A 17,219-nucleotide genomic window follows, 5' to 3' on the forward strand; every position below is an offset into this window, starting at 1 on the left:
TTCGTGTATTTTATTATTTGGGAATTTTCCAAATCGGTATTTTTATTTTTCGGTAATTTTATTATTCGCGAATTTGATTATTCGGGAATTGTCTAATTCGGGAATTTTACTGTGTCGGGAATTTTATTTTTTGGGATTTTTCACTCGTCCCAAACTAAGTGTCTTCATTTTTCTTATTTTGCAACCTCTCATAACAAAAAAACATCGCTATAACATAGAAAATTTTATTGTTATATAACATCTTCTGAACAGTTTGAGAACTAAATTAGATCAGACAAAAGCTGGAAATCAGGAAAATGTCAGAGATTTTGAAAAAAAAAAATCGTGCAAAAGTGAGGAAATATCTAGAAGAGGCACTTTGAATAACTGTCAAGGATAATAAAGTGTAATTTTAAAAATTTAAATTCGAAATTGTTTTATTCTGTTTATAAAAGATTTTATGTAATATTTAACAATACTTTGTTAACAAGTCATCCTTTCGGGTTGAAAATGATTATTTTTGGATTTGTACCCAACTACTCCTTTGGTACAAATTAACTTTTTTGTTGAAAATGAATATTTTGGTGTCGAAAATTCATACTTTGGTGTTGAAAATTCAACTGAAATCTTTATTGGTTGGAAATAAATTTGTTGTTGAAAATTCGTCTTTTCGGTTTCAAAATTCGTCTTTTGGTAGTAATTTCATCTTTCTGGGTTAAAAATGCAACTGTTGGGTTAAAAATGAAATTTTTGGTTGAATATTAATATCTTCGGGTTATAAAATAAACAGTTTTACAATTCGTCTTTTGGCTTGAAAGTTCAACAATTTGGATGGACTAATTTTTCTTTCTTGACTGAAAAATCTTTATTTTATTTAAAAATTCCTCATTTTAGTTGAAAATTGATCTTTTTTGTAAAAAATTGATATTCGCGCTTTGAAAATTACACTTGTTTTGTAGAAAATTCGATCTGTTGGTTGAAAATATATCTTTTTTGGTTAAAAATTTAACTACTTTGTTTAAAACTGATTTTTTAATTTCCGATTCGTAATTTAAAGTGAAAATTCACCTCTTCGGTAGAAAATGTATCCATTTTCTTGAAAATCTCTTTTTGTTGTTGAAATATTTACTCTTATATTTTTCGTTAAGAATTCATCTTTTTTTTTTTAAAAACTTCACTGTTTTGTGGGAAATACGTTGAAAATTTTAGAAGATGAAAATTCTGATCTTTGAATATTAATGGTCAGGTAAAATGAAAAATTTAGGGGATTTTGAAAATAAAGTTTTGCTGCTACCCTGGAGTTGGCATAAATTCGAAAATATCAAAGTTTTCGTCAGAACTTGACTAGACGAATTTTAATCTCGAATAATTAAAAGTGGAAAATTGAAAAAGTTTCCGAGACTTGTAAGATTGTGCAGAATTTTTTTGTGAGATCACTCAGACTGAGATATGTAATCATTATTGATATCACTTATAGCTTAAGCGATATTTATCTTGAAGGGGTCAAAGTTCGAACTCTTTACGTTCAGAAACGTTTTGTTATATCAATGTACGTATGTAATTTTTCATTGTTATTTACTTAATCTAAAACTAAACTCATGCGATGATATTAATATCACAAAAATTGCACAAAATCGTTTTATAATTATTATTTTTTATTGTTAACTAGCAAAGAAAGCGTTGTAATTTTTTTCTTATTTTAATTGCCCAATTATCGACTTAATTATAATTAATTAAAATATCTACATCGTATTTTCGTACATTTTTCATTGTAATCTGCTTTTAGTAATCCGTAACTTTATTTAAAATTGAAAACTTTTTTCTTTTGAAGATGTGTAAATAAAAAAATCCTAAATTTTCAATGAATATAATCTAAACTATAAAATTTTTTATTTTAAATTAAAAAAATAAAATCTTCAATTTTAAAAGAATGTAATTTTAAACTTTTTTGTTGAAATAGTTCCATTTTGAAGATTTAGAATAGAAAATTCTCCAATTTGAACGATTCACTATACAAAATTCTTTAATTTTAAAGATTTACTATTGAAGATACATCAACTTGGAAACGTTATAATTTTAATTGATGTAATTTTAAACTTCTTAAATATTATTCTGTTCACTTTTGAAGATTGGCATTTGAATATTCTTCCATGTTTAATGTGCATAATAGAAAATGATGTAACTTTGAATGCTTTGTTTGAAATAGTTAAAGTTTGAAGAATTACATTCTTCTAAATTGAAAAAATGTTCAAATTAAATTATAAAAATTACATTATTTTTATTTGTAAAATTTAAAAATTGATTCTTGAATTTTTAAAAATAAAATTGCAAATTGTTCAATTTTTAGATGTATATTTTAAAATTTTCAATATTGTTAAGACTTTTAACTAGAAATTTTACAATTTCAATTCCCTTGAATTTTAAATGGTCCAATTTTCGAAATTCAATCTGAAATCATTCAATTTGAAGACTCTTCTGTTCAAAATAAACATTTTCAAATTCGAATTCTTTGAATTATAAATAATATAATTTCAACTAATTTCTAAATTTCAACTCATTTTAAACGCAATTTAAAATTATTCATGCTTCTTAAAAAAAATTGTTTATATTTTCAATGTTTAGGAAATAAAAAACCAGATACGTGAATGAGTGTTCATTTACTGCTAATTGTTTTTTTCATTAGGTTGTTGAATTTTAAAGGTTTACAATTCAAATTTCGTGTATTTGAAAAATTTGCAACCAAAAGAATCTTTAACTTTAAAGATTTATAGTTGAAGATTCATTAATTTTTAATTTGTAATATTTCCATTTTGAAGATTGAAAATTTAAGTAAGTAATGAATTTTCTTCTTTCTTCAATTATGGAAAAATGTATTTACAATTAAATAAGGCACTCGGTTTAATTTTCAGAAGTCTCATATATTTAGTTTACGATCTACGTATGTATGTAATTACATAATGCACATTATATAGGTACTTTTCGCTTTTCAGTGTCATGCTAGTAGGAGGCGTTGAAATAGAAAATGCCTTTTCATTAACACTCGTATAAACATTGGCAAAGATTCAAAGAGTTACGTCGCGGAAACGGGGAATCATCTTTGCATACTTGTCACGCAAATCGTAATCGATTGGATGTTCAATTCATTCACATTAATCGTGACGCGGAAAAAAAATTTCAGAAATTAAATTCAGAATAATTCAAATTTAATGATCGGATTATTGGAAACCCTTTTCCGAGGCAAATATATTATCAAGCGTTCTAGGCAATGAGAATTTGCCCGCACAGCGAGCAGATTTTTTTTAATTCACAAGAATTTCTGGATTAAAAATTAATAAAATTATTATTTCTGATCGAAGAAACCCAATTACTTATATCTTTGATTAAAAGAGAAACGTTGATATGTAGAACTTGGATATTAATACATTCAATATGGATTAAGTTAAAATTAAAATCTTCAACATTAGACAATTTCCGACCGGCTACTCACTACGAAATCTTTGAAACTCTGAATGCGGCAATCCGTATTGAATTCCTATAGAAAGTAAGATTTCGTCATGATTGCCGGGAGTTCCGAGATTTCCTACTTTGCTCGCGATTAGAACTAACATGGGATTCTATAGACTCGGCTAAACTCGGCGGCTTTCGGATTCAGTCGGCTGTTCGTTCCGCGTATAGAAGCGTAAGTGAGACTGCTCGGCAGTCGACACCACCTCACCTCTCTCCCCATTTAGCCAAAGATTTCCGAGATTTCTCGCGAATTCTGGGTTGCTAAGTTTACCTAACCGTTTGCAAAACTTGTTATTAACAATAAAAATGGTTAATTATCTATTCAATTTACTTCTCGAAACATCAGAATAAAAATGTTCTCAGAAAGTTATGTCACTGGTATCCTGATCCCAACAATATTTCATAACGAAAGCTTTTTTCTCTCTCTAAAGATATTTAAGATAAGCATTTGTTTAAAAAGTATGTTACTTAAGCAAAACTAGTCTACAATTACTTTGACTAGAAACGCAATTTAAGAATAATGGCAACAAAGTTTAGTTGAGATAAGATAAAACTTGATGAAGCGAAAATCACCATACTGCAAATTTCTTCAAAAAATTGTTTTTAACAATTGAATCATTTGTTAAGTAAAATTTTGGTATTGTTGAAATCTGCGTTTATGTATTCCGATGAGCAGTTGGTTTATTTACTCCGAGTTATTCGGATTACTCCTGATTACAAGTGTAAAGTGAAAAATGTCCGGAACAATACCGGTAATTTAAAATCATCTTGAAAATAATTATCTAGCAATGTGAGAATTGTCGAGGAAATGAATCTCCAACTTGAACTCCAAGGCCTAGAGAAGATGAACCAGAGCAATTTCAATTCTAGAGCAGCATCGAAGTATCCAACCGACCTTGATCTCCTCGCCAATGCAGATGTGATACAACAGCTTCATTCCTTGTGACATCCACTATCAAACGAGCATTCAAGGTAGGCTCTCTCAAATCGAGCTGAGCTTAAATTTCCTAATCAGAAACAAGTGTTTTCACATTACTCACTATCAACAAGACTCACCAATAACAGCTTCTGTCCAGACTCGAGACTAACTTGAGTATTGTCTATTTATTTAAATATTTATGTACTTGGAATGGAGCATGCCCAGCGTTCAGGAGAACCAATGACAGGACTATAATATGTACAACGGTACAAGGATTCACTGAAAAAGACAGGCAGTTAGGCCCAGCTGCTTAGGTTTGTGAAATATCCCGCAACCGCTTTATTGATTGATACAACAGTTTTCTTTGATGGTGTTACTACTCGGTTTGTTAAATTTACAATGCGGATAGTAACAACAAAAAGGAAAATGGTTGTACCAACCAATTAAGTATCAGGGACACGTTTCGCAAACTCAAGTAATTTCCCGAGTAAAAATGCTTCGACTTGATTCCGCCTTGAATTGTCCCCAATTAAGTGATACTGAAGACGAAGTCAATACATCTTTCGATGTCTCATTTTTGAGATGGAGCTAGACTTTATCACAGAAAATCTTGGTATATTACATTGATCTTGAAGTTGGATCAAAGTGACTTGAAGCAGAATGATACTCATATGATTAAAATGATTAAGATTCAGTATAACATTTATTTGACAGTTACATGTAAACAATGAATTTTACTTTGGTGATATTTTCAAAAAAAAAAAAAAAAACGAGTATCAGTGGTTAGGATCTTGAAGTTGAGACAGTACATTTGTTTTATTGACGAAATTGAATCGTTTTGATAATAAATTGATGATTCAATTGAGCTGCAACACTTTTGATACCTCAGGATTCACTGTGATTCCACGAGTTTTTGCACTTTAGTCAAGAATTCGAATTACAGCATATTAAATGAATCTAGATCCTTATCGAAGATGTGTACAGTCATGGGTTTCATATCACTACACATTTTGTAAAGCAGATTATGATTTTCGAGTACTGTCGAGTACTTCGGTACTGCAACTACTGCATGTTGCAGACTGATCATCTGATCAAGCCTCTTGTTGGACGGATATATAGCTATATATCCTAGGTGTCGATTCCCCTTTGGTGGGAGGTTACGACACACGCGCGTGCGACCTAAAGAGCACCGAGCATATGAGAGAACCGAGAACTCAGAGCTTAAAGTACGTTTGCGCCTGTCTGATACTCGAGTTTCTCTCAGTTTCTCTCTAGCCAAGCTCAGAAGCACAGAGACTTTTCATATTCAGTGATGAATGAGGCAGTGCGAAAGTGTGTGCGCGAGTCACTGTAATTCTCTTTCCCTCCATCCAAATTCAAAATACTATCCAGGCTGCTTCCATTCCTCGCAGATACTCACCGTGTACAAAAACAAAGTGGGAAAACGAGACAAGTGTAAATAGAGAAGAGAGATTTAAAGCAGATGAGTCTGGTGATCTGTTCAAGTGTTCGGTATTTTAAATTTTAAGTTTGAACTTGTGGGAAACTGAAGTTTCTAACTTTGGAAGTGAGGAAGAAGGAACGTAGATTTTCGAATTCTGGATCGGATTTGATGTTGTGGAACTTCAAGATTGTTTCAAAAGATTGGACCAACTAATTGAGGCAGAACAACAGTACATCATTGATACTAAACTGAATAATAGTTCCAGATTCAGATCTGGATTGGTTTGGTTCTTTGGGAACGTGAAGATTGTTTCAAAACAACATTGATGCCAAATTGAGTAATATTTCAAATGCAGATCTGGAATGATTTCGGTGAACTTGATGATTGTTTCATAACATCAAACCAACTAATTGAAAAAGAACAACAGAACATCAGTGATACCAAACTGAATTATATTCCAACTTCAGATCTGGATCGGTTTCGGTGAATTTGATAATTGTTTTGGAAAACATTAGACCAACTAATTGAAGTAGAACAACAGATCTCGGATACCAAATTGAATAATAATTTCAGATTTGAGCCAATTTCAATATCAAAATTGGTACTCAAAGTTTAGAAGCAAAATTTGGTAAAAAAATGGAGGTGATCGAACAGTGAGAAAAAATGGATCGATGATAGGATCCGATAAACCGAATCGTCAGAGTTGCGACATAAATTTACATCGTGGCTTGCAAGAGACAATATAAATATCAGTTGTGATTATGTAAGAATGGTCGAAGGACCGAGGGGTGTTTGAGGAAAGAGGTGAGGCTAAAGAGCGAGCGAGCGACAGAGAGAGAAGTAAAATTCAAAGTGGAACTAATGATTCCGTGGCGGGAAGCAATGATCCAAGGGATCGAGTGAGTGATTCGCGCGTCGGACGTATCAGGGATTTGAGGAAAATTTTCGAAAGCACCTGGTCGCCTGATAAAAATCACGCTCGTTCAGAAGAGTGATATTTTTAAGAGTTGTAGTATTTTTAAGTTCAGCTGCAGAGCCAAAGACTTCCGAGGCATTTTTCGAAAAAGAATGGAAAATATAATGGAACGAAAGATTTGAGGAAGAGAAGAAGAAGATTTGGATGCAAAAAAGCTGAAGAGCGTATGTAGATTTTTTGGAACTTTCAGGTTTAATCTAGGATTTTGGAGTGATAAAGATTAGAGGAAGATACGTTTTATTGGAGAAGGCAATTGAGATAAAGACAGAAAATAGTCTTTTAATACTGTTTTATGGGCTGTAATTTTACTTCGAAGAATCGCAATTGTGGTGGTACAAGGAATGGAACTTTTCTTTTTCATATATATGATAACTGTTAAGTTCACACTTTAGAAATGTTTGTAATTTAACAACAATTTCATTATAATCTTGTACAGTAAATGATCTGGAATAACAAATTTGCAGTAAATTACGGAAGAAGTCATTTTTACGATAAATCTGCAATATAATATTTTGTTTACTGTTAGTTTCAACTGAGTTCATTATTAATACAACAGGGATCAATGAAATAATTGAAAGAAATAGAAAAGTAACCTAGAATAAGCTAGAAGTTATTTTTCGTATCTGAATTTTCAACCTTAATTTCCTTTATCGGAAAAAGTTTCACGTAAATACGTCATATTTTAATCCTGCTTGATACAAGTATCAGAAAACTTTTTGCAATATGATCTATTGTTTTTTAAAAATAAGTTTTAAAGATTAGCTCAAGCGCTGTGGAAATTTCTGGAAGTACAGATCACAAGGAGAATCGCGAATTTGAAATAAATTTATTTCAGCTATCCAAAAATTCTTTGAGAAATGTCGAAAGTTAAATACAGGAAAAATCCATTAAGATTAAAATTTACTCTGTAAGTCAATTTGTAAATTCAATTCAACTAAAAGTTCGTAAATAGTTCTCACCTTGCATTATCACTTTATTTACGTTGAAATGAAAACAAGCACGTGCAAATGTCATATTGGGGATTTTTTTTTCTCGAATGAAGCTGATGCCAACACAAAATGCTTACATTCTCGTTTTTTTTTAATATTCTCATTATGAGAAGCTGTTATTTTTGTGTAAAATTTGACCCCTCCCCCTCCGTTTTGGTCAAATATCCACGTTTTGAGACCACCTGAATCTGAAAAAACAGGTTGTTAGGAATGTGTAGATTTTTAGTTTTTTTTGCAGGATAACTTCCGAAAGAATTGACAGACTAGATTGGCCCTTGGTATACCCTTTTAGTGTCTTAAATTGAAGGTCAGTTTCTGAAACCAGATATTTTGGATACAAATTCAAAAAGTGGGGGTTTTTCCAAAATGTTTGTTACTACTTCTTTTCAAGATTTAAAAATTCTATGTACGGTTATTAGTAATAGTCAAAAAGACGAACAATTTATCCTTAAATGGCTTTCTTTATTAAAAAAAGAAGTTGCCGGAGTTATAGCATTTACAAAATTCCAAAAAAACAAATGAAAATGAACATTCTAAGCCAAACAATACACGGCATGATAAAAAAAACTCTGAGGAAGAAAAACATTGCTCTTTTAAAGCCCTGAAAGAATATCACAACATTTTGTATTTTTCTGGAAAAAATATCAATGAAAAATCAAAAATTCCATTTGCGATCATTTCGCGGGATCAAATTAACATCACATTATATTGAATTTAATTGAAGTTGAATTGAAAATAAATTGAATTAAAATTAAATTAAAATTCGATTGAATTAAAAATTAATTGAATGGAAATTAAATTGAAATTTGCATTACATTAAATTGGAATTGAAATATGATTGAATTGAAGTTGAATTGAAACTGAATTGAATTTGAACTGAAGCTAAATTAGATTGAGATTTATTGAATTAAATTGAAGAAAAATTGAAATTCAGTTGATTTGGAGTTAGATTGAAATTAAAGTATATAAAGTTGAATTTAATTTAAAGTGTAATCGAATTAAATTGGAATTGAATTGTAAATGAATTGAAGTTTAAATTAAAATAAAATTTAATAGAAATTAAATTGAATTGTAGTTAAATTAAACTTAAATTAAATTAATATTAAATTGAAATGAAATTTTTATTCAATTGAATTGGACTTGAACTGAGTTGAAATTGAATTAAATTTGAATCTAATTGGAATAGTATTGAATTAAATTAAAATTAAATTGGAATTCTTTTAGAATTAAATAAATTAAATGAAAATTCTGTCAATGGAAGAATTTAGTCTTAAAATGATACATTTTCATACTTTCTTTATTAAATCAGGAATGAGATCAGTCTAATTTTAATTAGCCAATTTTTTGCAAATCCATATTTGGATTTTAAATTGAACTTGAGACTAATTTCTTATTAAAATTCTGCGCTTAATTGTCTAGTTTTGTTTTATCAAAATAATTAAATATGCACATGTCTAGAATTGAGTTAAATGTTTAAATGATTTTTAATTGTAGGTATCTTGTTGACATTTGTAGAAAGGGGTAAATTTGTGAGGTTGCCGGTAGAACGAAGAAAGGAGGGGAAGGTGGAAGGTAAAAAAACCTAGTTGACGTGGACAAAATAATATGGTACGATGCTCGTTATCTGGTTACACGTGCGCGGCATGGGATTACTAAATGGGGGAAGGTCGTCGATCACGCTTATTGAAAATTGGCAAGCGCCCGTTAATTATTATCACTGTAGTAAAGCCGCCCTGCCCAGCTTCTGTCTTTGTCTCTGTCTATTCCTCTGCCTCTGCCTCTGCCTCTGTCTCTGCTTTTACATAAGAGACACGCTTCGTTTTGCAATCGATTTGAATTGTGTTGTATTGTATTTTATTGTGTTGTGTACCATTCATTGTCAGAAAATAAACGATCGGCCTCGTCGTCCACATCACAATCACTACTCTCAAACTCAATACTCAATTTTCATTATGTCAAATCATCTCGCTTAATCAGAAACAGAATCTCAATCTAAATCTTGTCTCTGCATCTGACACCTTCTTTCTAAAATAATATTATATTTCCTCGGTTCCACATTCGGGTGTTTTTAAAATAAAAAAATCAAGTTTTCTTTTTATCACTAATTTCCCAGCCCCAATTAGGCCCAAAAATTACCCTTAAATGACCAAGGCTGAATGGCCCTAATCAGTACTCCTGAGTGCAAGAATAATCCTTTTCCAAATCTTCCTACCCTAAAAAACGACTCCTCAAAGTGGAAAATATCCCTTTTCTAGCTCATCGCGGACTTTGAAGGCATCACTGAGTGTGAAACTACCCCTTTTCCAGTTCTCCCCAGGCCTAAAAGTCACCTTTAAATGCAAAATCCTCCCTCTCCAGTTCTCCCTAGGCTGAAAAATCACCTCTAAGTGTAAAACTAATGCTTTTCTTACTCTTGATGGCCTAAAAACTAGTCCTGAGTATAAGAATATCCCTTTTTCAGCTCCCCATAGCATTGGAAATGACTCTGAGTGTAAAAATAACCCTTTTGCAGACTTCCAGTTCTCCCTGTCCCATGAATCAAACCTGAGTGTAAAGATAGCCATTTTCAGCTCTTTCCAGACCCATAAATCACGCATAAGTGGAAAATATCCCTTTTCTGGCTATCCCGAGCCAAAAACCTCACCTAACTGCAAAATACCCATTTTCCAGGACGTCAAAAACATCCAAAAATATAAAAGTCACTCTCAAATAAAAAATACTCCTATTGCAGCTCTATCTAGGCCCAAAGTCACTACTTTTTCAGCTTTCCACAGGCTGAGAAACAATTCCTACGTACAAAATACTCCTTTTAAAATTATTCCTAGCACCAAAAATTACATCTAAGTGTAAAAATACGCCTTCCCAGCTTTTCCCAGAACCAAAAATCACGCCTAAGTGTGTAATACCCCTCTCTCGGCTCCTCCAGGCCAAAATTCATCTCTAAATGTAAAAAATACAAAATACCGCCTTTCCAGACCCCGATCGAAGCAATCCCAAGGTGTAAAATAGCCTTTTTGAGCTTCTCCAGGCCCAAAATAAACCCTTAATGCATAATACCCCTTCCTTAGCTCTTATAAAGCCTAAAAATCAACCGCTAGTGTAAAATACCCTTTATCCAGCTCTTTCCAGGCCCACAAAAACCCCGCCCTAATATAAAAAATTACTCTCAAGGGAAAAACATCCCTTTTCCAGGTCTCCCTATGTTCAAAATTACCCCTAAGTAAAAAATACCTTGTTTTTAGTTCCGGCCCAAAAATCACGTTGTGGTTTAAAATTACTCGTTTTTCAGCTCTTTCTAGCTTCAAAAAGTATTTTCAAGTGTAAAATTCCCCTTTTCCAGTTTTCCCTTGGCCCAAAAATGACACCCAAGTGTAAAAATACCCCCTTCCCAGCTCTCCGCAGTCCAAGAAAATGTTGGTGCTTTCAATATAAAAAATGAAAACTTGCAATAATTTTAAATGAATAGACGATATAAATATTAAGGAAAATGTTGATAATATAAAGATTTTAATTTTCAAAGTTCTAAGTTTGAATAATTTCAAGTTTGGGTTCCAAAATATTAGGTAATAAAATAAGGATTTTTTTTTAAAGTTTCCAAATTAAAATTTTTTCAAGTTTGGGCCGCAAAATATGATTACATAAAAATAAGAATTTCATGTTTCTAGATTTGAAGAATTTCAAGTTTGGGCCGGAAAATATTTTTAATATAAGGATTTCAAGTTTCCAAGTTTTCATACTTGGATTATTTCAAGTTTCGATCGCCAAATATAATGATAAAATAAGGATTGCATGTATCCATATTTGAATAATTTTTATTTGGGTCGAAAAATATTAGATAAAAATAAGTGCTTTCAATATAAAAAATGAAAACTTGCAATAATTTTAAATGAATAGACGATGTGGGTACAAAAAAATGTCTTTTCTGGCAACGAATATTAACATTCGATAAGAAAAAGAACCAGTCAGAAAAAGATAGTTTGTTTGAAGGATCTGATTTCCACCCTGTCTTGAGATGTGGTTCGCAAATCGTAATTTCTCCCTCGGGGAAAGTGTCGTAAAAAAATTCGCTTCGTTGAATTCTTGGGTCTCTGTAACGACTTTCATTCTCGTTTCATCAAACTTGGTTTTCCCTGAAAGTGAAACGACGGTCTTTGCAAGAATGCGTACACAAAATGTAACCTCTGATGCTAAACTTGATTGATGAAATCCTTGAGGGTCGAGGGTTTTTCAAATTTGCAATTTTCTAATTTAATTTAATTTAAATATTCATCAACTCCTGTAAGACTTACTCCAACTGGATAATCCCAAAAATCTCATGTCAGAGGAACCAGCGTGGAGAATTTGTAACCTGGAAAATTAATAAATTAATTTATTAATTTACTTACACTTGTCAGTAAAGAATTGCAAAAATCTGAAAAGGAACCAATAGGTGAAATTTGAATAAAGAAAAAATCAGTCCATACAATAAGAATTGTTTTCATTTTCATTTTTTTTTCCTTTTTTTTTTTGACAAGAAACGGATGTCATTGCTTTCTGGAAGGAGGCCAATTGGCGTATTTGTAATCAAATAAGCAATTTGTTTGAATAAAATAAATCGCTAAATTGAATCAATTTCATAAATTCAATGTTGACTGTCGGATAAATGCATAAATCTTTTAACTCCTTGTAGGATAGGAAATGTTCGATTATAGCGATGATTGTTGGATGTTGGAAGCTTTGAAAAGACAGATTTACTGATGCTGAATAAACGTATAAACCGATATTTTTAACTTCTATCATTTTCACCTTATTTTAGATAAAACGATGTTACAAAAATATGCCGTTTTAAGGGCATGTGGTACTTAAAAAATTGTCGATTTTACCAGTTTTAGGTTCCCCCGGCTTTTTTTTCTAGAATAATAAATATTTTGTCTTAAAAATTTGGGAAATGATAGCGCACATGCTAACGGACGTCCCCACACACTTTTTTCTTGTGTTTTTTTTATCAAAAATTTTTGATTTTGCTAACAATTTTTGTGGAAAAAATCCGGGGAAACTGTGAGTATCAAATGTTCTTAAGACAAATATTTTTCTCACCTCCTAACCTTTATATATTTCCAAACAACTTGAATTACAATCTGAGCAAACAAACAGGGCTATGAACTAATTTTATAAACAAATAATCCACGTTTATACGTTTTTAATGGAAAAATTCTTTGCCGGCTAATATTTATGGAATTAGCTTCACAAATATAATAATGCCCAGAAAATTGTTAAATTTTGTAATTTAGGTTTTTATAAGAGTGTGTTTACATGTACCGACAAAATACGGCATTTATACCGAAATTTCCGGACACGTAACCACGGCCTTGTGGTAAATAATTCTATTAAAGTTAAAAATTTTTTTTTTAATTTAGAAAAAAGATTAATTTTTTCATAACAGTAAAATTCTACAATAAAAAAATATTAACTGTTCGTGTTTGCTCTGATTGTAATTTGTGTAGATTTCCAATATATTTCAACTTTAAGGGCTGAAAAAGAAAATATTTTTCTTTAAATTGCAATTTTTTCAATTTGTTCGTTTTTAAATACGCTAAAAATTTTTAAAAAAGTGAAAATTGAGGGAGGAAGAGAAAATTTGTACAGGTAGGAAAATTTGTCCCACGTGCTGAATTGCGCAAGGAACCCGGCTGTTGGCCGTCACTCTATTTTTAGCAAATACCGCTACTTATTTAACCTGTCCTAACCCTCGACAGTGACGAGCCGCATAATATTAAATAAATAATATTAATTACTATTTTTATCTAATTAATTATATTATTATATAAATATTAAGGAAAATTTTGATAATATAAAGATTTTAATTTTCAAAGTTTGAATAATTTCAAGTTTGGGTTCCAAAATATTAGATAATAAAATAAGGATTTTTTTTAAAGTTTCCAAATTAAAATTTTTTGAAGTTTGGGCCGCAAAATATGATTACATAAAAATAAGAATTTCATGTTTCTAGATTTGAAGAATTTCAAGTTTGGGCCGGAAAATATTTTTAATATGAGGATTTCAAGTTTCCAAGTTTTCATACTTGGATTATTTCAAGTTTCGATCGCCAAATATAATGTTAAATAAGGATTGCATGTCTAGATTTGAATTATTTCAAGTTTGAATTGAAAAATATTAAGTAATTAAATACGAATTTTAAGTTTAAAATATTTCCAAACTTCAGTGAGTGTTAAATTTTGGTCGGAAAATATTAACAAAATAAGGATTTCAAATTTAAAAGCTTCCATACTTGAATTATTTAAAGTTTCAATTGCAAAATATTAGAAAGAAAATTTTCAAGTTTGAAAGTTTCCAAATTTAAATTATTTGAAGTCTCTACGGAAAAATATCATTATAATAAAAATAAAGATTTAAAGTTTCCTAGATTTGAATAATATCAAGTTTGGTTCGAAAGGATTTTAATTTGTAAAGTTTGCAAATTTGAATTATTGTTCAAGTTTGCGTCGAAAAATATTAGATTAAAAGTCATAATTTAAAATTTAAAAGTTTCCAATTTTAAATTATTTCAAGTTTGAGCCGCAAAATATGATTATAAATAAAATAAGGATTTCGAGTTTTCAAATTTGAATGACTTAAAGTTTGGGTCGCAAAACTCTGATAAACCAAGGATTTCAATTTACAAGTTTCCAAATTTGAATCATTTCATTTTTTGGCCACAAAATATTAATAAGCCAAGGATTTTAAGTTTAAAAGTTTTAAACGACTTCAAGTTTGGGTCGCATCCGAGTTTGAATTGAAATTCTCTTTGATTTTATGAACTCATTTATAAATCTTCGAGCTTTCCAAAGAAAAAATCTAATTACAGAAAACATTTACTGATTTAAAAAATATAGTATTTGAAAATAAAGAAATTGATTGATTACTTTATAAAAATTCGTTCTGCTCCATAAGCGGCGATTTTTGATCAGGCTCATTGGAGAAGTAGATTAGATTCAAGGTAAAGGAATTGTCTCTCAACAATATCTTGACCGTGTCAAGAAAAATATATTTTTTTTTATTCGTTAATTAAGAATTGAGACAAAAGAATTATCTTAAGTAAGGTGTAAATAAAATCAAATATCTAGAACTCAATTCTATATTTTTTACCGAGGCTAAATTTTGTTCTGAACACATAAGACTCATAAAATAAGGATTTAGGATTGCAATCAGTAAAGTAAAATTGGAAACGTAAGTTAAAGATCTTTAAAGCCGGTTTCTAGATAAATTTTGACCTCAGCGACAGATATACGTACAGTCAGTGGTATAATCTAATATAGGGAGGACTGTGCAAAAAAATAATAAAAATAAAATCCAAGTGTTGAAATTTCAGAGTGGGAAGACCGCCAAGTAGAAACGAAATCAAAGAGAGCGGAATCTTGTTTTTGTTTGAAGTGATTTATTATTAAAATATTTAATTTTAAATCTGAATCGCCATTTTTTTTACTTTCTTCTAATGTGCTTTTATTGAGTTCTTTATGAAATTTAATTTTCGAAAAGTAAATCAACTTGATAATACAATTCAATTCGACTTCATATATTAAAAAATATTTATCCCATTTTTATGATTTTTGGGTTCCTCAAAAATCGACGTAAAAGATTTTTTTTAATTTCTCAATGTGAATTAAGCCTTTGATTTTTTTTCGTTCCATAAAAGTTGCCACTTTCATTTTTGGAATCCAGCCAATATTTCTGAATTACTGTAGAAAATTTCGTAAGTAAATCCGAACTTGTTCGAATTTAAACATTTTTTGCAAATAAAACTTTTCCAGATTTTTCGAAAATATGTTTAATTCGAATTTTTATGAAGGGTATTGACAAAAAAAAACCATTTTTTCAAGTTAAAATTCCTCAGATTATGTAAATGCCTTTTCCTAAATCAGAATTTGTTCTAATTTTAAAATTTTCGTTTTGTTTTTTGTTTGCAATTAAAAAATTGCCAGAATTTAAAGCTTTCACTCTCCCAAGTTTTGGAAAAAGGGAGTTGATATAATTCTGAATTATAATAGCAAAGTTTGTAAATAATTATAATTCTGGTAAGGTGGAGGAATAAATTCTTTAGTTTAAAATTCGTTTTTTGTTCGTTGGAAATGTATCGTTTTCTAGATAAAAACTCAAACATTAAATATTGAATTAAGAATTGTTTTAATGGAACTATTGTTGAACTATTTTGTTTAACTGTTGTTTTTAATTGAAAATTCAATTATTTGCTTGAAAATTCTTTTTTTTTTTTTGTAAAAAACCAATCTTTTTGGTTAAAAATTCATTTACATGGCTGAAACATGAATTACTTTGGTCAAAATTGACTTCATTATTTAAAGATTCATATATTTTGTTTGAAAATTGAACCATTATGTTGAAAATTTAATTTTTTGCTTAAGCATTAATTTTTTGGACTGATATTTTAAATATTCCATTTTTGGTAAAAAATGTATCGTTTTTTAGATAAAACTTGAGCCACTAAATATTTCATGGGTAATTATTTCATATTGGACTACTGTTGAACAATTTTTTTTGAAATTCGTTTTTTGTCGTTAAAAAATTTTTTTTATTGAAAATTTAACTATTCCATTTCTGGATAAAAATTGATCTATTTTAGATTATTTTTCAAATATCTGGTTGAAAATTCGTATCTTTTGATAAAAATTGAATTTATTAATCGAAATTATATCTTTTTTGTTTAAAAATTTAAATATTTTATAACTGAATTTTGTGAACTGAAAATTTAAATAATCCATTTTCGGTTGAAAATTCAATTATTTGTTTGAAAACTCGTTTTTCTAAATTGAAAATTAATATTTTGGGGTTGAAAGAGTGGTCTTCTTAGCCTGAAAATTCAACTTTTGTCTTGAAAAGTCGACTTTTTGGGTCGAAAATTCAACCATTTTGTTGAAAACTCATCCTTTTTGGTTGTAAATTCACCTTTTTGGGTTAAATATCAACGGTTTTGGTGGAAAATTTAACTGTTTGACAGAAAATAAACTTTTTGTTGGAAATTAAATACTTTTGGTTGAAAAATCAACTGTTTTATGCAAATTTGTCTTTTGGCTTGGAAAATCAATAATATGGTTTGACATTTTTTTTCATAATTGACTGAAAAATCTTTCTCATTTGAAAATTTAACTCTTGTTGACAATTCAATTATTTTGTTGGAAATTCGTTTTCTTTTTTTAAAAATATTTATCTCTTTAAGGGCATGTGATACAGCTAAATACCTATATTACCGACCTCACTTTTTCGGTTCACTGAATGTTTTTTTGAACCTAAGAACTTTTTTTGTAAATAAAGATATCGAGCTGAAACTTTGGAAGATTTATTAGGGTACAATAAAGTACGTTTAGGTACTGCAATTTGGTAGGAACTTCACTGAAAATTATTTTATCTTTTTTC

General features: G+C 29.9%; 1 protein-coding gene across 5 annotated transcripts in view; it reads left to right on the forward strand.

Annotated features, from left to right (window-relative positions):
• LOC117180308 (protein similar) overlaps window positions 1-17,219 on the forward strand; it is a 122,894-nt gene that overhangs the window by 76,700 nt on the left and 28,975 nt on the right. The window lies entirely within an intron of this gene.

Source organism: Belonocnema kinseyi, chromosome 9, assembly GCF_010883055.1.
Source record: "Belonocnema kinseyi isolate 2016_QV_RU_SX_M_011 chromosome 9, B_treatae_v1, whole genome shotgun sequence".
NCBI classification, from domain to species: domain Eukaryota; kingdom Metazoa; phylum Arthropoda; class Insecta; order Hymenoptera; family Cynipidae; genus Belonocnema; species Belonocnema kinseyi.